The sequence below is a fragment of the Thamnophis elegans genome, chromosome 5 (assembly GCF_009769535.1).
Source record: "Thamnophis elegans isolate rThaEle1 chromosome 5, rThaEle1.pri, whole genome shotgun sequence".
Classification (NCBI taxonomy): Eukaryota; Metazoa; Chordata; class Lepidosauria; order Squamata; family Colubridae; genus Thamnophis; species Thamnophis elegans.
Genome location: NC_045545.1, coordinates 91,358,986 through 91,383,953, shown reverse-complemented (window position 1 = coordinate 91,383,953; position 24,968 = coordinate 91,358,986).

Here is a 24,968-nt window from a genome sequence, read left to right as displayed (position 1 = left end):
ACAAGGATAACCACAACAACAACAAAAGGAAAGGAAGAGAGCAGGAGAGGAGGAAGAGAAGAGAGGAAAGGGGAGAAGAAGAAAAGAGGAAAAGGAGAGGAGGAGGGAAGGGATAGAAAGAGAGGGAGAGTGGGTAGGGCTGGTAAGAGGAAGAGAGGTTTAGGGAAGAGGCAAGGGAAGAAGGAAAGGGAAGGAGAGGAGGAAGGGAAATAAGTAGAGAAGGGAGGGAGGGTGAAAAGGAAAAGGAAAAAATAGAACGGTGTTAACACAAAATAAGTGTATGGGATGGCAACAAGCACCCAGAATGTATATTTTAACCCTTTATATGGAAAAAAAACATGTAAAAATCATAAAGAATAAATAAGAACAACATCTAGGTGAATGTATACCTGTAACTATATATAAGAGAATAAAATAACTTTAAAAAGAAAAAGAAAGTTGGGCCTGAATTGTGGTCATAAGTCAAGCACTACCTGTATATGCTAATTCTGTATTGAGGTGCCTTTTTATTTATGTTGGGGATGATTATATTACTAATGCAGGCCTGGTTCAAAGGAGCTGCAGAATCCTTATCTCTCTGCAATGTGCGTATCATAGTGGCTGATTAATTTAGCTTTCCAGCAAGGGGGAAAAAGAAGAGTTAATTTCACACGCCAAACCTTTGGTTAGGATATCCATCGAATGCTAAATGTGGAGACAGAAATGAAAGGTTGCACTGTCGCCACAGGCAACTAGTCCATTTCTGTTTATGCTGGGATATCCCATAATATCAAAAGCTCTCATTTTTCAAAGCTGACGTTCTGTTGAGAACCAGCCTTTAGCAGTTCTGTCTCCAGATGTGTTCCATTGCAGGGTTTCCTATAGTTATGATCATGGTTTCCCACCACCACCACCAAATCCAAATCCAAATCCTAATATTTATATAACCGAAAGAGCACAGGTAGTCCTTGACTTACAACAGTGCCATTTAGTGACCATTCGAAGTTACAACAGCACTGAAAGAATGGACTTATGACCGGTTTTTCCATATTTAGGACTGTTGCAGGATCTCCTGTGCTCACATGATCAAAACTGGATGCTTGGCAACCCGGCTCCTATTTATGACGGTCGTAGTGTTCCCTGGGGGGGGTCACGTGATCACGTTTTGCGACCTTTGGACGAGCAAAGTCATTGGGGAAAGCCTGATTCCCTTAATAACCGTGTTACTAACTTAACAATTGCAGTGATTCACTTAGCCACGTTGACGAGAAAGGTGGTAACATGAGGCAAAATTCACTTAACAACTGTCTTGTTTAGCAACAGAAATTTTGGGCTCAATTGTGGTCATAGGTTGAGGACTAGATATATCAGCTACTCATAAGAGCACCCTGTTAGAAGACTAGAAAAGAGAATAAATACTTTAAGACTATAAGTTTTAAACTTTGCGTTGTGACTCTCCCAATAAATCATGAGCAAATTTTTGGGTGGGAGGATGTCGCATATTGGGGGGGGGGGGGCTTAATACATGCAAAATTCCTTTCTTCCTCTTTTTATGTTTGATTGACCTTTAAAAATATACAAATCACAATGCCGCAAACTACTAATTTTTCCCAAACGTTGCATTACATTTAATTGCACTGAAACGCAATGCATCTTCTTTAAAAATAAATTAGTAGTTTGTGGTATGATATACAAACTAAAGAACAATAAAACAATATTACTGATGTATTAACATATAGACAAAAAATGAAATTAGCTGCCATATTTTTTATAAAAGTAACTTAGTGAAAAGAGAAAAAAAAATTGAAAGCCTATATTACGTTATCTAGAGAGAAATGAAGACAAAGGGGGAAACCCTTTTCAAAATATTGTGAAAAATAAATCCTCACTAAAAATTAAAGAAAGAAAACAGCTACGAACTAACTTAAAACTGTCCATGATATCTAATTCGGGAGGGAGGGAGGGAGGAATATTATAACTGTTTTTAGTGCTGGGAACTGTTTTAAATAATAATCTCAGTCTAGACCATTCAGAATCACAATCGGTTTGCACAAGCCAATGGCAAAAATCAAGATTTTCTATAGTTGCTGCTATATTGAACAACAATCAATCCTAGATAAACGTGAAATGAAACATAAGCAGTCTAGCCTCAAAATCAAACTTAAGGGTGTTTTTTTTGAAAGATGCAAATTCAAGCAAAACCATGTTTCCCATTGTTTTGTTTTCAACAAAGATGGTTTGAATTTTTGCAAGTAATAATAAGTTGCAAGGTTCTATTCACGTTCTATACATTTTTTTAAAGAGTATTGATTTCTCGCCCAACCCCAATGAAATCATTCATTTTATTTATGGGTGGGTTGTGAAAAATTCATTTATCACTTAAGACAATGCTTCTCAGCCTTAGCAACTTTTAAGATCTATGGACTTCAACTCCCAGAATTCTCCAGGACATCATGACTGGCTGAGGAATTCTGGGAGTTGAAATCCAGAGTTCTTAAAAATTGCTGGAGTTGAGAAACACTGACTTAACAGCTTTAAGTTCTCCAAAGCTTGGGGGTGGGGATGTTAGAGGAAGGGGATTCCCACCTCCAAATACTTCAATGCATGGGTTCTAAAAGTTTTCTCTGTCCAATCATGTCTGGCATTAGTGGGAAGTACTCAAATCCATTTCTTGGAAGAGCCAAGGTGGCGCAGTGGTTAAATGCAGCACTGCAGGCTACTGCTAGATCAGCAGGTCAGCGGTTCAAATCTCACCGGCTCAGGGTTGACTCAGCCTTCCATCCTTCCGAGGTGGGTAAAATGAGGACCCAGATTGTTGGGGGCAATATGCTGACTCTCTGTAAACCGCTTAGAGAGGCCTGAAAGGCCTATGAAGCGGTATATAAGTCTACTGCTATTGCTATTGCTATTGCTATATTCTTAGCCAAGGGAGCCAGCATTGTCCGAAGATGCTTCCATGCTCGACTATCAAGCACACGGAACGCGGTTACCTTCCCACCAAAGTGGTACCTATTTATCTACTTGCATTTGCATGCTTTTGAACTGCCAGGTTGACAGGACCTGGAGCAAGTAATAGAAGCTCACCCCATCACACAAGCGCTGGGGTCTTGAACATCAGTGTTCCAGCTAACAAACTCAGTGTTTTTAACCACTGAGCCAGTGGTGGGTTGCAGGCGGTATTAAAGGCAAAAGATAAAGGTTCCCCTCACACATATTTGCTAGTCGTTCCGACTCTAGAGGGCGGTGCTCATCTCCGTTTCAAAGCGAAAGAGCCAGCGCTGTCCGTGGTCATGTGGCCGGCATGACTAAACGCCGAAAGCGCACGGAACGCTGTTCCCTTCCCACCAAAGGTGGTCTCTATTTTTCTACTTGCATTTTTTATGTGCTTTCAAATTGATAGGTTGGCAGAAGCTGAGACAAGTAATGGGAGCTCACCTCGTTACGCGGTGTTAGGGATTCGAACCACAGAACTGCCAACCTTTCTGATCGACAAGCTCAGCGTCTTAGCCACTAAGCCAGCACGTCCTTCTTTTTTCTTACTAGGTTTCAAATTGGAACTCCGATGCACATTATGAGAACAGCTGATGCTGAACAGCTGATATTTAGACACAGACACCCAGGTTCTTAAATAAGAATGCACGTAACACATGTCAAAGCATCCCAAACATTTTGACTTAAACTTAGGCCTCAAACTGAGATCATCTGGGCTTCAGATATTATTGCAGAGATCTGCAATTAGAACCATATGATTGAGCTCTAGCAGGAACAGAGAAAGCTGACTTTGGTATAATCCCGTTCCAGTAACTAACCAGTTATTGTCTGAATTGACCAGCAAAAGGGTCTTCACAGTTTAGATGGGCTCTTTCTTATGCTTCATGTAGCATAAAACAGTCTTTCTCACCATTTTTACCTTGAAGGAACCGTGGATAAGAATGTTCAAAAGGTTTTAGGAAACCCTTGCATAAAATTTATTCTATCTGCAGCTAGCACTGTGCAGTGCATTAAATTAAAGCATTGTTCAGTGAACTGTGGTTATGGAAAGTAACCAAGGAGAGACGCAATCTAGAACTAAGGAGGAATTTCCTGACAGTGAGAACAATTAACCAGTGGAACAATTTGCTTTCAGAAGTTGTGGATGCTCCAACATTGGTGGTTTTTAAGAATAGCAATAGCACTTAGACTTATACACTGCTTTACATACCTTACAGCCCTCTCTAAGTGGTTTACAGAGTCAGCCTATTGCCCCCAACAATCTGGGTCCTTATTTTACCAACCTTGGAAGGATGAAAGGCTGAATCAACCTTGACCCTGGTGAGATTCGAACTGCCGAACTGCTGGCAGCTGGTGATCAGCAGAAGTAGCCTACTGTACTGCACTCTAACCACTGCACCACCATGGAAGAGATTGGACAACCATTTGTCTGGAATGGTATAGGGTCTCCTGCTTGGGTGGTAGGTTGGACTTGAGGACCTCTGGAGCAAACGTTTTGCCCTCGTGCAAAACATCCTCTCTCAGCAAACCGGTAGTAAAGCGGTTAGGAACCCACCACTGTTACAGACCCCCCCGCATCCTGGACATAAATTGTTTCAACTCCTACTCTCAAAATGACTCTGTAGAGCATGGCACACCAACAATGAGACACAAGGACAGTTTTTCCCCCAAACGTCTTCACTCCGCTAAACAAATAATTCCCTCAACACTGTCAAACCATTCACTAAGGCTGCATTACTATTACTATTAGTCCTCTCATCGTCCCTAACACCCATCTCCTCCCACTTAGGACTGCAGGACTGTAACGTTGTTGCTGGTATCCTTACGATTTATATTGATATTGATTGTTTCCTGATTTCTTATTTGTACCCTATGACTATCATTAAGTGTCGTACCTTATGATTCTTGGTGAATGTATCTTGTCTTTTTTATGCACACTGAGAGCCTATGCACCAAAGAGAAATTCCTTGTGTGTCCAATCACACTTGGCCAATAAACTATTCTATTCTATTCTATTCTATTCTATTCTATCCTATTAAAAAAGGAAAGAGAGAGGAAAAGGCTACTGTTGTTATGTGGTTGCAATGATATTTTTAAAAGCATATATTTTAAATGTAAGTTGTTTAGAGTCTTCTTGGAGTCAGGCAGCCTCTTGGCAAAAAATCTAATAAATAAATAAGCATGTTGATGGTCTCACACTCCAAACGGCCGGATGACCTGTCTCACCAGCTTTAAATAGATGTGAAACAGCAAAAGGGAGAACAAATCCCTATGACATCCCTCAAGAGAATGTTTTAGTTTTTAAAGTGCATCCAGACCAGATCTCATATCGATACCAGTTTTATAACAACAATCACAAAATTGATTCACTGAGATGCTCCTGAAAAGCCAACTTAATCTGGCTTTTTTTTTTCCAGTGAATTCGGATGGTTTGCAGCGATCGTATCTACTGTAATGAATACTACATTTCAAAAAAGCTTTCCCCCCCCAAAAAAAAACATGCTAGGGGAAAATGGAAGAACTGTTGTCTATCTATGCTCCATAATGCTCCAAAATTAGTCCAGTGCTCTACAAGGAGAGAAAAAAGACAGTTCTGGGAATCAGCAGAAGCCCATGACATTGGATTTATGTCTTTAAATGAAGGGGCCCTTAATAAGACCCACCCCAAAATAATAAATAAAGGTTTAAGGCATTTTGATGCCTGATGCATCAAAGAAGAATAAAGTAAAGGTTCCCCTCACACATACATGCTAGTCGTTCCTGACTCTAGGGGGCGGTGCTCGTCTCTGTTTCAAAGCTGAAGAGCCAGCACTGTCCGAAGATGTCTCCGTGGTCATGTGGCCGGCATGATTAAACGCTGAAGGCCCACGGAACGCTGTTACCTTCCCGCCAAAGGTGGTCCCTATTTTTTCTACTTGCATTTTTTTGTGCTTTTGAACTGCTAGGTTGGCAGAAGCTGGGAGAAATAACGGGAGCTCACTCCGTTACGCGGCGCTAGGGATATGAACTGCCGAAGTGTACAATAATGTATTGTATAATAATACAATAATAATTCCATCATTTGTTGTAAAATAGTCCTAAAAAGTAGAGCTGGACTCGAAAGTATAGAAAAAGTATTTAAAAAGGATTTTTAAAGGGCAGATAAATAGGATTAGAATATCAGAAGAATCTTGCTAGGTTAGGTTCCAACAATTTTATCCTTATCATTTTTTGCCAATAGGATTTTTTTTTTTAACGGGGTTGGGTGTGGGCAGGGGTAACATTCCCAGAATATGAAGGGAACAACTTTCTTTTTCTCTCTCTCCCTTTTCTCTTTTTCTCCCTTAAAACACTGAGATTAATGATGCCCTCTCTGAATGTAGAATTGGCAATCGTAATCTTAACAGATTCTCATAATATGCCACCATAATTGTTACGGCACAAAAGCAGATAACCCTGCCATAAAGATTAGGAAGCTACAATTTTACATGCTTTTGCCATGAGTTCCCTCCTCCTTCCTCAACACACCTGCTTTCTTTCTTTCTTTTTCTCTTTTCTTTCTTTCTTTCACTTTCTATCTCCTTCCTTCCCTTTTTTCTTTTCTTGCCCTCTTTTTCTCCCTTTTCTCCTAACTTCCTTCTACATTTTTCTTCTTTCTTCTTTTTCTTCCTTCTTTCCTCTTCTCTTTTCCTTCTTTTTCCTTCTTTTCTTTTTCTTCCTTTCTTTTTTCCCCCTTTCCTTTCCTTTCCTATCCTCCCTCCCTCCCTTCTGAACTCTTCCGAAAAGGGTTTACCTCTACCTTCTGGCTTCAACCACAGTTAAAAAAAGAACAGCTAGTCATTCACAGGCTCCAAAGGCGATCGTGTGACTTTCATAATTAGTCTCTGGTGTCCTGTTCTTTTGGAAATGAACTTTATCCTCAGTCGCTGTTCGCTCTCTGAATTCCTTGGCCCCCGAAATGCCTGCTGTGGATGTGCCTATCTACGGACTTTCCAGCAGTAACTCTGGTCCCTACAGCTGTTTGCGAACTGATCACGTTGCACTTCTACACTCGGCTATCAAGAGGTGGCCTTGTGCCTCTTGATTGCCCAGATAGCTTCCAAATACAGTTTCAGGGCAGCTGAGAATGAAGACTATTTATATCAACTGTTCTACAGTCCTTTTGGCTTGACTGAGGGTCTCCATGGGATTTTCTAGATAGGGTGAAGCACTCGGCCACATACTGGCCTTATGTGGGCATATAGAGCAACTCACGTCTCCAACACCAGGGTGATTTAAACACACACACCCCAACACACAAACACACACACACTCCCTACATCTGTTCAGGATATATCAGGTGCCTTGGCATTGCATTCTTATAAGATATATACTGTACGCATTTCCTCTTCTTCCGCTCTCCCACAAAAAAAGTAAAAATTATAAGCAAAGTTTATCACCTTCTCCAACTCATAATGCTGCTTAATCCATTTCCTCCCCCTACCTAAACAGAATTCACATGCATACAGCCGGACACGGATACACCAGCATGCTTATAAAGAACTCTGTGACATACTTAGAGGAGAAAAAAGGACGAACATAAAAAAACAGAAAGAGGGACATATAATTAAATAGAATACCAGCAAATAGTCCGAATCTGCAACGATGAAGTCAGGAAAGTCAGAATGAACTAAGACTAAAACAGATGTCAGTAATAATAGTAATAATAATAGTAATAGTAATAAAGAAGAAGGAGGAGGAGATTTCTTTCAACATGTAAGAAATAAGAAAAATGTCAAGAAAATGATCTGTCCACTAATGGAAGAAGATGGCAAGGAGTCCATGAAGATTCTCTGTCATCCAGGTCATGATTGGACGTTCTTGGTTTTTCCTTTGAAGATGTTTTGCTTCTCATCCAAGAAGCTTCTTCAGTTCTGGCTTCAGTTTTCAGTGAGAACCGAATACGCTTCTTGGATGAGAAGGGAAATGGAGAAAGGGAAATGTCTTCAAGGAAAAACCAAGGAAGTCCAGTTGCCTTTTGGAAAAACACTTATGGGACATGTTGGCAAGCGTGACCCGTCAAAAGCGCGTTCCACAAAAGCGCGGTCGACGAAATCGCGTAGGTGACGTCATCACAACACGACGAAAAAGATCGAAAAATTGAAATAAAAATTAAATTACAGCAAGCCGATTCACATAAAGGTAAGGGTTAGGTTAAGGGTTAGGGTTAGGGTTAGGGTTAGGTTAAGGGTTAGGGTTAGGGTTAGAGCGTTAGCGTTACATTTACCGTTAGGTTAAGGGTTAGCGTTAGGTTTTTCGTTACGTTAACGGTTAGGTTTAGGGTTAGGTTTAGGCTTAGGTTAAGGGTTAGGTTTAGGGTTAGGTTTAGGGTTAGGTTTGGGGGGGTTAGGGTAAGGTTTTAGCTTTATTTTTACATTTTTCGATCTTTTTCGTCGCGCTGTGATGACATCACATACGCGCTTTCGTCGACCGCGATTTTGTCGTCCGCAGTTTTGTGGTGGAACCGTTGGCAAGGAGCTGACGGGCAGCAGAGAGTAAGCAGGACCGCTTAATATATTCTTTGTAACTGTCTTGACGCAAAAGGGGAAAAAATAGTCTTAAGTAAGCGGCAGCCTCCTCAAATAATTTGATTATTGAAGTGCAAGCCTACAAATTGGAAAGCGAAAGGCGTGGATTTGGTTAAGGAGAGTTTGCAGAAATGTACTCCGTGCTGGAAGGAACCAAACAAAAAAAATTGCTTAGATCTAAGGCCAGATAAAAATAAGATATGGATCGAGCGGCATCTGTGTCTAGAGTGCCAATCGGATTGCGTATCCTATACAGGGAGAGAGAGAAAGACACTGCATTATTCCATTAGCTTGGCTTTCAGAATGACACGGGATGGGGGTGGCGGGGTGGGGGGAAGAGCAGCTATTGTATTGTGCATAAGTGAGCAAAACGAGATTGCACACGTGGCTAGACTGCATCCTGCTGACTTATGCAAGTACGAGACAGGGCGCCCTGAATGATATTCCACCTGCTTTGCAAATTTTCCAACCCTTTTGGGATGGATATCTGTATCTATACGTTTGCAAAGAAGCTTACTATCCATACCCAGGGAGACCACGCATGCCTTAAAATGCCAGTTTTCTGCATCCCATTTTTTCCTCTACCTGAAAAAATGAAGGGATAGTCAGACATTTATAAAGTTTAAAGTTTAATAACATTTATATACCGCCCAATCCCGTAGGACTCCAGGCGGCTTACAATACAAAATAAATCAAAAAGGAAGAGAAAGAAAAGGTAGATTTAAAAACACACCATACACTCCGTTCTAAGTGGGGCTGGACCGTATTTTGGGGTCAACAGCCCCAGGCCTGCCGGAACAGCCGGGTTTTAGTGGCTTTACGGAAGGCCAAGAGAGTGGGGAGTGGGAAGAAATGAATGAAATGAAATGAATGAATGAAAGTCATAATGGGTAGATTTAAATCTATAAAGTTTGCCAAAGTTCAATCAGATTGCCTCTGAATGCTTCCTTGAGGAAACTACGGGGGGGGTCCTTGAGCTTGCAATCATTTGTTTAGTGGCCAATCAAAAGTTACGACGGCACTGGAAAAAAAGTGATGTGTGGCCATTTTTCACACTTACGACCGTTGAAGCATCCACCAGGGTCGTGTTATCAAATTTCGAGGGATGCATTTAGGACAGTTGCAATGTCCCTGTGATAACACCATTCCCCTTTTGCGACCTTCGGAGCAACGAAATCGATGGGGAAGGCAGATTCATTTAACAACCGTGTTGCTGACTTAACAACTGTGGCAAGCAAAGTCGTAAAATGGGGCAACTCTGTCTTGCTTAGCAACTAAACTGTTGGGCTCAATGGTGCATCATAAGCCGAAGACGAACTGTTTGTATGTTTGGGAAAGGTGCAAGAAAAACACGAGCTATACGACAGGGCAGGATGATTTAAAGTAGAAATACTGGAAATTATAGGTCCTTGACTTACAACTGGCAAAATTATAGTAGACTTTCCCATGGTTAGTTACGACCCAGATTTGTTCCAACAGTAGCCCCCACTCCCCCACCTGGTCACATCGTGATTGCATTTGAGACCTTAGCCATTGGTCAGAATTTATGGCAATTTACAACATTTTGCCATGAAGGCATTTTTTTTTTTGCTGGCAAAAATGCCCATTGCAAATAGTGAATTCAGTTAACAGTCACAGCATTGGCTTTAAGATTGCTGTGTTCACTTAACGACCACTACACAAAAAAGAAGTTATAAAATGGGACACTGTCACACGGTGACCCATTTTATCAACTGGCTCTATTTACTATGGTAATTCCAGGCTCATTTTTTATGGTCGTAAGTTGAGGACTATCTGTAATTGGCCAGTGTCGCACAAGTAAAAATACTTTGTTCTTTCATTTTAACTCCATTCTTTCATTTCTGCTTTTTTTAACAGTCCTCTTTTAGGCTTTGGAGCTAAACAGAACCTGATGAGAGACTATCAAAAAAAAAAATCATAACTGTCACTGGGTCTAGAAAGTAAATATATATATATATATATATATATATATATATATATATATATATATATATATATATATATATATATATATATATATATATATATATATATATAGAATAGAATAACAGAGTTGGAAGGGACCTTAGAGGTCTTCTAGTCCAGCCACCTGCTTAGGCAGGAAATCCTACACCGTTTCAGACAAATGGTTATCCAACATCTTCTTAAAAACTTCCAGTGTTGGAGAATTCACAACTTCTGGAGGTAAGTTCTTCCACTGATTAATTGTTCTCTGTGTCAGGAAATTTCTCCTTAGTTCTAAGTTGCTTCTCTCCTTGATTAGTTTCCACCCATTGCTTCTTGTTCTACCCACTTTGGAGAATAGTTTGACTCCTTCTTCTTTGTGGCAACCCCTGAGATATTGGAACACTGTTATCATGTCTCCCCTTGTCCTTCTTTTCATTAAATTAGACATCCCCAGTTCCAGCAATTGTTCTTTGTATGTTTTAGCCTCCAATCCCCTAATCATCTTTGTTGCTCTTCTCTGCACTCTTTCTAGAGTCTCCACATCCTTTTTACATCATGGTGACCAAAACTGGATGCAGTATTCCAAGGGTGGCCTTACCAAGGCATTGTAAAATGGTATTAACACTTCACGGGATCTTGATTCTATCCCTCTGTTGATACAGCCTAGAACTGTGTTGGCTTTTTTGGCAGCTGCTGCACACGGCTGGCTCCTATTTAAATGGTTGTCCACTAGGACTCCAAGATCCCTCTCATAGTTACTACTATTGATCAAGGTACCATATTGGAAGAAGCATGCAAAAATATAGAAAGCCACTTCCATCGGTCTGTCTGTGGTCTCCAGAAATTCCACAAGTTTCTAGATTTCTTTCCATAAACTTGTCTTGTGTCTTACTCTCAAGGGGGGGGGGGGACCTGGAAATTGTTATAGCAATTTTGTATTTTAAAACCCCTAAAACGATACATGAAATAGCTATCAGAAATTTCTCTTGTTCTCTTTGTACCAAACCTTAAAGGTTTAACAGAGGTTTAACTCAAGGTTGACTCAGCCTTCCATCCTTCCGAGGTGGGTGAAATGAGGACCCGGACTGTGGGGGCGATATGCTGACTCTGTAAACCGCTTAGAGAGGGCTGAAAGCCCTATGAAGCAGTATATAAGTCTAATAAATAAATAAATAAATAAAATAAATAGATCAGAATCCTATATTGTGATAACATGACATTGCTGAATAAACTTAGCTATCCAATTTTTTTGTTCCTGGCTTAATGCTTTATTTTAAATGTCCTAAACAAAAGTATCTATTTTTTTAAAAAAATGCTTCGACATTAATGGATCAATGGCCTAGGTTTGATACACCCAACTTCCCACTGTCATCCTATTTCTTCCAATGCTTGTCAGAGCGAATCACAATTTCAAACAAGCAGGATACACTCAAGTCAGATATTACAATAGTAACTCATTTGTCTTTTGGAATCTGTCTAGTTGCTAAAAGACTTGCCCTGTTTCCCCCCAAAATAAGACCTCCCTGGATAATAAGTCCAATTGGGCTTTTGAGTACATGTGCTAAAATAAGCCCTCCCCAAAAATATTGCAACATAGCAGCAGCCATGAGGTAACCATGCTCTCCATTTCCTGCACCTCAAAAATAATAAGACGTCTCTGAAAATAAGGCCACGTGCTTATTTCAGGGGTCAAAAGAAAATAAGACACTGTCTTATTTTGTGGGAAACACAGTATGGATCCCTCCATCTATTCTATGCAGTGCAGAAGCTGCTATGGTAGATAATGATTTATAATTAGGAACGGAGAACAATTGATTAGGTTTATATTTTAATATGAACATCAGTACTTTGGAGTTCTTCAACTAAAACGTGGATTAGAATTTAATTTTCCTTTGACTTTGACATACCATGAAGCTTCCTGGCGATTAATATTATCATTGGTCACGCAGCCAGCCAAACGTTTAGGCTGGATTTGGTTTTATTGTCCATCTATTGAACACTTTGCAAAGACCTCAGATAGCCAGATGTTGCTGTTTAATAACATGAAAGCTATTGTCGCAGGATATAAGGTTTTCCAAGTAAGGCTGCCTTTTGCAATTGACTGATGATGGGTTTGTCAATGCCGATGGTGTTCAGATGGTGCTCCTGAAGTTTTGGAATTTATAAATTACTAAAATTCTCATTCTGTAACCTTTTTAACTGGGCAAAAACAGGACATCGAGGGCAAGCATTTTTGAACCAAGGTCCCACAAACGACTAACCCAAAGATACTTTTTCAAAAGGACTTTGTATTTCCTTGAAGATGTTTTGTTTCACATTCTACGAAGTTTCTTCAGTCCTGAGTGAATGGTGGAGTCAGAACTGGAGAAGCGTCTTGGATGAGCAGCAAAATGTCTTCAGGGGAAAACAAAGTCAAGTTGTCTTCTGAAAAAGCACCTTTGGGACAACCATGACCTGGATGACTTGAGAATCTCCAGAATCAAATGGGCTAACTTCCATGCATTCAAATTTGGTACCCATCACATCCAGGGGATTGAAATTCGGCAAATGTGTGGTCGCTTCAATGCAACCATACTGTTGCTGCCCAGAAGTTCAGGAGACCAGTCCTGTGACCTTCATCACCCAGGCAGATCAGTCCCACCATTGGTTGCTGGGGGATGGTCAGCGGTGGTCTGGCCAGCAGGAAGTTGCTCTCTCCTTGCCATTGCCCTTGGTCATTCCATTGTGCAGAGTGCAGAGAAGAGCAACAAAGAGGATGAGGGGACGGGAGGCTAAAATGTAAGAACGGTTGCTGGAACTGGGTATGTCTAGTTGAATGAAAAGAAGGACTAGGGGAGACATGATAGCAGCGTTCCAATATCTCAGGGGTTGCCACAAAGAAGAGGGAGTCAAGCTATTCTCCAAAGCACCTGAGTGTAGAACAAGAAGCAATGGGTGGAAACTAATCGAGAGAAGCAACTTAGAACTGATGAGAAATTTCCTGACGGTGAGAACAATTAATCAGTGGAACGCAAACGCAACTCTACACAACACATTGTAATAGATGCAGCTTCTACTTTTTAAACAATCCATTTATGCATATTGTTTGAATATAGCCAGTAGGCTGGCCTCCTGTTAATATTTTTCCCTTGCTAAATGTTAAAGGGGGGAGACTAGATATGTCACTGCAATTTTCCACAGTGAGTTTTTATTATAGCATCTTTATTTCCTCTAAAACGTTTAATGTGGGCACTAGCAATATGTTTACACGTTATGCTAGGGGGCCACCAAAAGCAGATGAGAAATTAAAAATGGATATTAGAAAAGAGAAGACAGAGCAAAAGGGGGAAAAAAGGAAATGCAGATTCAGAGGACGAGGATAAAGGGTGAATGGGAAGGACCGACAACAACCCTGCAGAGTTTTTCCTAAAGCAGCGATATCAGACAAACGTCAAGACACACTTTTTACATTGGACTGGATAATGCCAACTTCTAAAATGAAAGCAAAACACAGTTCCATGTACTAATTTGAATTAGAGATTCCAGACAGCAGCATACCATGAATTAGTTGTTTAGTCCCTTTTTGTGTCATTTTCTACTTGAACTCACGGGGCTGCAATTTATCATGGTTCTAACTTTTGTTCATTGCCGATATGCACTTGACCGAAAAAGTCACACGATGGATATTAGAATGTGACATATATTTTAGAAGATTGAAGCATGCAGACTTCATTTGTTCAATAAATAAATAAATAATAAAAAGATGGAGGAGAGGGAAGAGCCGAGGTGACGCAGTGGTTAAGGTGCAGTACTGCAGGCCACTTCCGCTGACTGTTATCTGCAGTTCAGCGGTTCTAATCTCACCGGCTCAAGGTTGACTCAGCCTTCCATCCTTCCGAGGTGGGTGAAATGAGGACCCAGACTGTGGGGGCGATATGCTGACTCTGTAAATCGCTTAGAGAGGGCTGAAAGCCCTATGAAGCAGTATATAAGTCTAACTGCTATTGCTAAAAGAGGAGGAGAAGGAAGGGAGATGGAGACAGAGGAAAAGGAGGAGGAGGAGGAGGAGGAAAGGAGAAATAAGGGAGATGGAGACAGAGGAGAAGGAGGAGGAGGCGAGAAGGAGAAGGAGAAGGAATGGAGATTGAGACAGAGGCAGAGGAAGAGGAGGAGAGGAGAAGGGGAAGGATGAGGAAGAGGAAGAAGAAGAGAAGATAAAATCTCTCTTGAGATAAGCTTGACTTCTGAAGACCACATGGGCCTATACCTGGGGTGAAATTCAATTTTATTTACTATCGGTTCTGTGGGCATGGCTTGGTGGGTGTGGCAGGGGAAGGATACTGCAAAATCTCCATTCCCATCCCACTTTGGGTCCAGCCAGAGATAGTATTTGCCGGTTTTCCGAAGTACTCAAAATTTCCACTACCGGTTCTCCAAAACCTGTCAGAACCTGCAGAATTTCAGCCCTAGCCTATCCATATACAGTACTTTTTTTAAAGAAACAATCTAAAAATAATTGCCCATTGCCTTCTTTCAAACTTCAAATTCCTGATTAGCTTTTTCAAAGTTAGCGAGGACTAGCTAGCTAGGCGGGAAGTCTGTACCTAAAAGGTTGGGGCGGGGAGGGACTGCCATACCTTTGGGCAAACCATCCCATGCTACCTGGCTCAACATGGGCTGGAGAAGAGGAGGGATTCCCTGCCCGCTTAACCCAAACTCTGTAGCGAGAGATAACGCGCTGCAGTGCAGATCTATTCTGCAATCAAACGTGCCCAGTTGCCTAAATCCTGAATAAGCACATTTTCCTTTTTTACCTCTTGTTTCAGTTGATTGGAGTCCCACACTTTCCATTGCTGCTAAAATGCTAGCAATTAACACTTTCCCCAGGATACATATATCCTTTCTAAAATAAAATAAAATAAAACTATGGTACCCCTTTTGAATGGACACATGAATCAAAAATGAAAGGAGCCTGGACCAGTTAATCTCAATCTTAATCTCTCTCCCCCCTCCTCTCTCTCTCCCCCTCCCTCCCTCCCTCCCTCCCAATCCAAGTGATGTTCCTTTTGATTGACTTACACTGCAGCAGCGAAAACATCTGTATTGCAGGTCAATCTAATCATGCTTAATAGCAGTTTATTCTCAATGCAACATTTTTCAGAACGGGTCAACAGTTTTAAATAAGGCTGCTGATATACTCCTTTCTCCTGCCTTTAATTAAAAAAAACAGAAGCAGTACATGCATCCTAGTGTACGAAAATGCTTTGCTGCTTTTGATGCATGTGTCACTAAACTTAAATTGCAACCAACCCCCCCCCCCCCTGTTATGGAACTGTTATGGAATTTGATGATTTATTCAAAATCAGACACGTAAAGATATTCTCCATGGCTCAAAAGAAATAAACAACCCCCCACGTTATGAATATCTGTGGCCAAGAAAACATTTTAAAAAGTTGTCAATTTTTTTAAAAAATCAGTGCTTTTCTCCGGTTTTTCTATTTTGCCTTAAATTTATCCAGTTTTTCTATTTTGCCTTAAATTTATCCATATAAAACTATAATTATAAACAATAAAAATTATAAAACCTTAATAGGATCACATCTGGAATACCGCATCCAGTTTTGCTCACCATATTCTAAAAAGGATGTAGGAAAGAATGCAGAGAAGAGCAATAAAGACGATTAGTGGATGGGAGGCCAAAACATCATGAAAAATGGTTGCAGGAATTGGGTATATCTAGTTTAATGAAAAGAAGGACTAGGGGAGACATGATAGCAGTCTTCCAGTATCTCAGGGGTTGCCACAAAGAAGAGGGAGTCAAACTATTCTCCAAGGCACCCGAAGGCAGGACAAGAAGCAATGAATGGAAATTAATCAAGCAGAAAAGCAACCTAGAACTAAGGAGAAATTTCCTGACATTGTGAACAATTAACCAGTGGAAGAGGAGTTGCCTTCAGAAATTGTAGGTGCTCCAACTCTGGAGGTTTTCAAGAAGAGATTGGACAACTATTTGCCTGAATATAGGGTCTCCTGCTTCAGCAGAGGTCGGGCTAGAAGACATCCAAGGTCCTTTCAACTCTATTCGGTGAAACAGAATAATATTCAGGACTTTGTCAAACACAACCGAAATGTTCATTCTTGTGCGTGTGAGAAAGTGGAATACAGAAAGAGGAAATTTTGTGGAGCATGTAAAATAGAAAAATGTAACTAATTTGGCTCACCAGATTTACAGCTTTTACAATCCTCAGAGCTACTGTTTCCACCACTGGCAGTTAAAACAAATCCTCACCAATCTGTGTGGAAGACGGTTCTTGAATTTTTCAATGTTTTTGGCTGAATGACTTGGCACGCTTGAATAAAGTGTGGCAAACGAGGTTAGCAATCATGCTATGGAAATTTACAAGGACTACAGGTAGTCCTTGACATGCGACCACAATTTCTGAGCCCAACATTTCTGTTGCTAAGTGAGACACTGGTTAAGTACCGTATTTTTTAGAGTATAAGACGCACTGGAGTATAAGACGCACCAAGATTTTGAAGAGGCAAATTAAAAAAAGAGTTTTTGCACTCTGCAAACCTCCCCAAAACAGCCTGTTTTTCGTGAAAATGGGCCCTTTTTTTCAAAAAAGGGAATGAATAGCCTTTAGGAGGCTTGTAGAGTGCTCTTGGGGGCTGAGGGGGGCAAAATTGAGCAAAAAAACAGCCCATTTTTCGCTCATTTCTGCCCTCCCCAGCCCCCAGGAGCACTCTGGAAGCCTCCTAAAAGCTATGCACGGCCATTGTGGTGAAGGGGGCAGGTTTTCGTGAGGCAAAAAAATGCTGTATTCCGTGTATAAGACGTACCCAGATTTTCAGCCTCTTTTTTGAGGGAAAAAGGTGCGTCTTATATTCCAAAAAGTACGGTAAGTTGTGTCCCATTCTACGACCTTTCTTGTCACAGTTGTTAAGTTAGCAACTAATTTGTGAAGTGAATCTGGATTCCCCGTTGACTTTTCTGGTCAGATAGTCACAAAAGGGGATCAAAAGGCTCCTAGACACTGCAACCGTCATAAAATGAGTCAGTTTCCAAATGTCTGAATTTTGCTCATGTGATCATGGGCACCCAACACTAGTCCTAAGTGTGAAAAACGGTCACAAGTCATTTTTGTTCCAATGCTATTGCAACTTCAAGTGGCCACTAAATGAACTGTTTTAAGTCGAAGACCACCTGTATAACTTTTTGCTGTTGTTTCTAAGTGATTTATTTTCTATTCATTTCAGAGGCAAAGAGATTGGAAATCGTATCTGTTCTGAATGATGGGGGAGGGGGTAGGAAAGACTATTGGGTGAGATCAGTGTAAATATAAATGCTGTTATTAAAAGTTATTAAGGATCATTAAAGTCAATGTTAAAGTTTAAAGCCATCCATTCTGAGCATTTTAAATTTATTACATATTTTTCTGTATCATCCTGATGCATCATTTCTGCAGAAAAGTACTTATTGCTTGGATCCACCCCAAAAATGGGCTTTTAAATTACATTTAGATCACTTCCATCAAAGTATTTCTGAGGGGACTTGAGGATAAAACATATAAAGAACGGTTGCTGGAACTGGGTATGTCTAATCTTATGAAAAGAAGGACCAGGGGAGACATGATAGCAATGTTCCAATATCTCAGGGGCTGCCACAAAGGAGTCAAGCTATTCTCCAAAGCACTTGAAGGCAGGATAAGAAGCAATGGGTGGAAACTAATCAAGGAGAGAAGCAACTTAAAACTGAGGAGAAATTTCCTGACAGTTAGAACAATAAATCAGTGGAACAACTTACCCTCCCAGAAGTTGTAAATGCACCAACACTGGAAGTCTTTAAGAAAAGATTGGACAACTACTTGTCTGAAGTGGTGTAGGGTTTCCTTCCTAAGCAGGGGGTTGGACTAGAAGACCTCCAAGGCCCCTTCCAACTCTTGTAATTCTATTATTCTGTTTCTCTGTTTAGATAAGGGAAAGACCTCTGAAACGACAATCCAACAGTTGCCGGGTTATCTAGTTATTATTATGCACAGGTATACATTATGGGAAACGGCACACATAAAATGCATGGAACATTGCATTTCTGTACATTTAAGATCCCTTCCAACTCTGTTATTCTATTCTTCTATTCTATTCTCCCTTTTCTGGCACATCCTTTAAATGCTTCTAACCCGCCCGCCGTTTTCTTTTCTTTTTTTAGCGTTTTTTGGCTCAAAGTTCTGAAAACATCATAAAGCCAAGCCCTCCCCCCCAATTTAGAACCACTTAAATATTTACATAAAAATTTCATCCTGCATGGTTTGCTCACATTCTAATGTAATTCCTTTTAATTAACAAGAATATTAATTCATAGGGGAGGGGAAAATTAGAAGAAATCAAAATAGCATGAAAAAAAATGCATTTCATTAATATCAACCGGTGCTGGAATCTAGCAATCCTTGTAAACAAATAAGCAAATAGAAATGCAATCCGAATGGAAAAAGAATATATAAATTCAAAGAAGCTGCTGAAAGAATTGTCTCTGGTTTCAGAATAAAGTGCTTTATGCAAAAACAAAAATAACCCCTAACAATTGCAATTTTGTTCTTCAAAAAAATTAAAGTTCCCCTACATTTGCAACAATAGACAGAAATTAAGAGATAAGCAAGAAATTAGTATCTTACTTAACAGCAGACACAGTGAATTTATTGGTTCAATTTTGAAATATAGTGTGATCTGAAAACAAAAAATATGAGCAATGTAAAGAAAAAGAACATCTCTTAAATTTAGGAAATATAATTTTACTGCAGAGCGAAGGTTAATTTCTGAACACTCATGGTGTGATTTTTAAAAGATTGCATCATGCTATAAAGTATTAAGAGCAAATAGGGATTTTTGAGGTCTTTTTATCACTTTGAAAATATTTTAGCATGTCCTTATGCCGCTTCATCAGTGGTAGATGACTTGGCATAAAAACTGACTTTTTAGAATAACAAAAACAAATTATTGTTCGGGAGTTACAATAAGGAGTCACACCAAATTATAAGAGTATACAGATCGAATCAAACCACGTTTGAGCTGAATTACACCGAGTCTGGTCTCCATTTCACTGTTACAATATTGAGACTAAGAGACCAACGTGCCCCCTAAACGCCATGCCTTAATGCTAGTTCTAGAGAATACACTCACCAATGTTAACGTTGAGCGGTATTCTTTTCTAAAGCGCATTACTACAATCTGCAGAAGGGAAGGGTGAAACATCTTTTCAAAGCTGCGGTGAAGATGCCTACCTAGTCAATTCTGGGCTGCAGACAGAATAATAAATCAAAGCTGAATCCAGACAAGATGGAGAGGCTAATTTGAGTGGTGCGAACACAACCCAAAGGATGTGGTCATTATCACGCTCTGGGTTGCATTCTTGTCCTTTCTTTCCATTGGACAAGGGATTCTCCATCGGACTCAGTTTCTTAGCATCCTGAGGTCAGAAGTTGGACTGCAAGAGATTGGACTCCCTTGGACTGCAAGGCAATCCAACCGGTCAGTCCTAGAGGAGATCAACCCTGACTGCTCTTTAGAAGGCCAGATCCTGAAGATGAAACTCAAATACTTTGGCCATCTAATCAGAAGGAAGGACTCACTGGAGAAGAACCTCATGCTGGGAAAGATGGAGGGCAAAAGAAGAAGGGGATGGCAGAGAATGAGGTGGCTGGATGGAATCACTGAAGCAGTAGGAGTGAGCTTGACTCCAGAAGATGGGTAGGACACGTCTTTGCAACTAACAACAACAACATCAGAGGTGGGGAACTATGGTCCTGTTATGACTTGTGGACTTCTACTCCCCGAATTCCTGGCTGGCTCAGGAATTCTGGGCGTTGAAGTCCACCAGTTAGAAGAGAGCCATAGTTCTTCACGCTTGCAAGTGGAGGCAAAAGACCCAATCACCTCTGGTTGATATTTAATTAATTAATTCAATTTCTACACCACCCATCTCATCTCAGAGCCTCTGGATAGTTAACAACCTCATATGCCGACCGCAGTTAGTCTTTGTCTGAGACACAACTGGGACCTTGAATTTCCGTTGTTAAGCACAGCGGTTGTTAAGTGATTTGCATCGGATTCTACGGCCCTTTTTTGCCACAGTTGTTAAGCGAATCAGCGTGGTTAAGCAAATCACCCAGTCGTTGGGCAAATCCGGCTTCCATCATTGACTTTACGTGTCAGAAGCTGGCTGGTTGCGAATGGCAATCGCCAAGATGCTACAACTGTCGTAAATACAAGCCAATTGCCAATTTTGATCACGTGACTGTGGGGATGCTGTAATGGTTATAAGTGCAAGTACCGCAGGCCAAATTTTTTCAGTGCTGTTGTAACTTCGGTCACTAAATTAATGGTTGCAGGTCAAGGACCGCCTACATATTTTTTTTCTCACCTTGGAAGAAAATTATTTCAAAATACATGCAACGATAACTTCCAAACTTGATAACTTGGGCCTGTCTTTGAGTTCCTTCTTGGAAAGTTTGATAGAATCAAGTTTCCACAGTGAGACGGGGATCTAGGATGATTCAGAAACCATGTCATACGGTGTTAAATGGCTTATAAGCTAAATGTAAAGGATTCCCCTGCCCAGTCGGTGTCTGATTCTAGAGGAAGGTGCTTGTCTCCGTTCCTTAGCCGAGGGAGTCAGCATTGTCCGAAGACATTTCTGTGGTCATGTGCCCAGCATGACTATATGCCAAGACAGAACCCTGTTACCTTCCCACCAAATGGATACCTATTTATCTACTCATATGGTTTCCAATTGCTAGGTGGGAAGAAGCCAGGGCAAGAATGGGAGCTTGCCTCATCCCGCGGCACTTAGGTCTTGAACCCTGTTGTCAGCTCTCTAGCTGATTTCAGCTCCTTAACCACTCAGCTTTCAAACCCCCAAGATCATCTGTAAAGGAAAAGATTCCCCTCGCACATGCAGGCTAGTTGTTCCCAACTCTAGGGGGCGGTGCTCATCTCCGTTTCAAAGCCGAAGAGCCAGCGCTGTCTGAAGATGTCTCCGTGGTCATGTGGCCAGCATGATTAAAGGCCGAAGGAGCACAGAACGCTGTTACCTTCCCACCAAAGGTGGTCCCTATTTTTCTACTTGCATTTTTACATGCTTTCGAACTGCTAGGTTGGCAGAAGCTGGGACTAGGAGCGGGAGCTCACTCTGTTACGCAGCGCTAGGGATTCAAACCGCGAACTGCCGACCTTTCTGATCAAGAAGCTCAGCGTCTTAGCCACTGAGCCACCGGATCCCTCAAGATGGCCTCTATTGGCTGCTAATTTGTCTCAAGAGAAGATTCACGATGCTTTCTGTACAATTTGGGCCCAGGATCTTTTGAGAGAAGGCCTTTTTCTTGAGGTGATACCCTTCACCGCTGACTGAGATCACCTGAGGAAATTGGCCCATGGATGCTGTGAGCTTGGCCTGCAGCAACTTGGCATCCGGCCTCACCAAATTGCTGAGGTGCACAATTTCCTGCTGCGTTCCAGACCCTAACCTCTTTGTGCCTTTAGGAAAAACAGTATGATTTTAAGAACATAAACTTTTAAAGCGAAACCGTAATTGTTGTTGGTCTAAAATCTTTATTACTTTTGGTTTTACTGCAAACTATGGGGGTTTCATAAATCTAAATTAATACGCGTAGATGTAAGCAAATGTTTCTGAACCCTCCTGCTCTAAATAAAAACTTTATTATTATTATTCATCCTAAGCATGTTACATAGGAATAGCAATAGCAATAGCAGACTTATATACTGCTTCATAGGGCTTTCAGCCCTCTCTAAGCGGTTTACAGAGTCAGCATATCGCCCCCACAGTCTGGGTCCTCATTTCACCCACCTCGGAAGGATGGAAGGCTGAGTCAACCTTGAGCCGGTGAGATTAGAACCGCTGAACCGCAGATAACAGTCAGCTGAAGTGGCCTGCAGTACTGCACCCTAGCCACTGCGCCACCTTGGCTCAAAAAGATTTTGCTCAATTAATTAGTTCTCATTTGGACATCATGGGGAAAAACAATCAGGGAAAGTTAAGGACTTCCAATGCTGCAATCTAAAAACAAAAGCACTGAAGATGTAACCTAGCTGGGTAATGAAACGTCTGCAAGAAAATAACCAAGCTCAGAAAGCACCAAGGACACCACTGGGGGGAAAAAAAACACCCCAAACAACCCTGAAATTAAATTTTCTCAAAACAGGGCCTTGCAATTTACCACACACCGAGCTGGATGTAGTTTGCCAGCCATAGAAAGCAGGACTCCTAACTTTCTTCTTCTTCTTCATGCCACATTTCTAGCAATGCCAGACATCTTGGGCTTAATAGGTCACTATGCCAATCTGGCAAACTACATTTAGCCATAGCGATTAGGATGGCCATACGCCCTCTTGAAACAAGAGAACGTATCGTATTGCAATACGTGCACGTCGAATCGTATAAATAGAAAAAAACGGGGTTGCGATTTAAATAGTAATAAAACATGTGTGTCCGCGGAAACAGGCATGAGAATGGCCAGGTTTCAGTTGCAGAACTAATTATGGGTCGGGAATGTCTAAGCAGCCCACTCCCCTCTTTTCAAGGATTATCTCCGAATCAAATTGGAGTCCACCCTACAGACAAAATATATAAGCCCTTGAGATCTAGCCACAGAAATATTGGGACTAGGGCAGTGGTTCCCAAACTTGGCAACTTTAAGACTTGTGGACTTCAACTCCCAGAATTCTCCAGCCAGCTCTGAGTTGAAGTCCACAAGTCTTAAAGTTGCCAAGTTTGGGAACCACTGCCCTAGGGGCAGGAAGACCCAGATTCTGGATCCCCCTCCCAGCCACAGAAACCCACGGATTGATTTTGGGCCAGTCCACATGTTCAACTCATCACATCACGTAGGGCTGTTGTGGGGAAAGAGGGGAGTGCATTATACATCACCTTGGACAAAAGAAAGTTGGATATACTGGGGAATTTTCGGTGTTCTCTGAGCTTGATTGTTTGCGGTTTTTTGCAGACATTTCACTACCCATCTAGGTAACCTCATCAGTGCTGCATATCATCATCATCATCTAGCACTGATGAGGTTACATAGCTGGGTCATGAAATGTCTGTAGGAAAACTGCCAAGAGGAAAGAACAAGCACCCCACAGTTCAACCCTGATCTACAAATATTCTTGCTAGTTATGAGTGCATAAAAGCCTCAATAATACAATACAATAGCAGAGTTGGAAGGGACCTTGGAGGTCTTCTAGTCCAACCCCCTGCCTAGGCAGGAAACCCTATACCATTCCTGACAAATGGCTTCTTAAAGACTTCCAGTGTTGGGGCATTCACAACTTCTGGAGGCAATTTCTGTTCCACTGATTGATTGTTCTAACTGTCAGGAAATTTCTCCTCAGTTCTAAGTTGCTTCTCTCCGTGATTAGTTTCCACCCATTGCTTCTTGTTCTACCCTCAGGTGCCTTGGAAAATAGTTTGACTCCCTCTTCTTTGTGGCAACCCCTGAGATATTGGAACACTGCTATCATGTCTCCCCTACTCCTTCTTTCTATTAAACTAGACATACCCAGTTCCTGCAACCGTTCTTCATATGTTTTAGTCTCCAGTCCCCTAATCATCTTTGTCGCTCTTCTCTGCACTCTTTCTAGAGTCTCCACATCTTTTCTACATCGTGGCGACCAAAACGGAATGCAGTATTCCAAGTGTGGCCTTACCAAGGCATTATAAAGTGGTATTAACACTTCACAGGATCTTGATCGTATCCCTCTGTTTATGCAGCCTAGAACTGTGTTGGCTTTTTTGGCACCTGCTACACATGGCTGACTCATATTTAAATAGTTGTCCACTAGGACTCCAAGATCCCTTTCACAGTTACTACTGTTGAGCAAGGTACCACCTATACTGTACCTGTGCATTTCATTTTTGTTGCCTAAATGTAGAACCTTAATCAAAGAACACCACAGTCACTTCTCCATGGTGTGAATGCTTAAAACTGGGAGATATTTTTTAAAAAATCCATCTGGATGAGATCTGAGTTTAAATGCAACGTACAACAATTCAGCAGATCTATTTTTAATGAGCCAGGCTCCTTGTACAAAAAGAAGCACCAATGATTTCAGCTAGAATCCACAAATGCCCTTTAGATTTAATGGACCGAGTCCCGAGATGGTTTACATGTTCTCAAACCAGCCAGCACCCAGGATAGGCCTGCAGTTTTGAGTATGGAAGGGGATGAGTAACCTCCAGGATTCTAAAAAGACAATCACTTTGTTTTCCCCAAAATAAGACCTCCCTGGATAATAAATCCAATCACTCTTTTGAGTGCATGCACTAAAATAAGCCCTCCCCTGAAAATAAGCCCTCCCCAAAAATATTGCAACACAGTAGCCGCCATGAAGTGACCACGCTCGCCGCCTCCCGCACCTCAAAGATAAGAAGATCTCCCGAAAAATAAGTCCATATTTCGGGGGGTCAAAAGAAAATAAGACACTGTCTTATTTTTG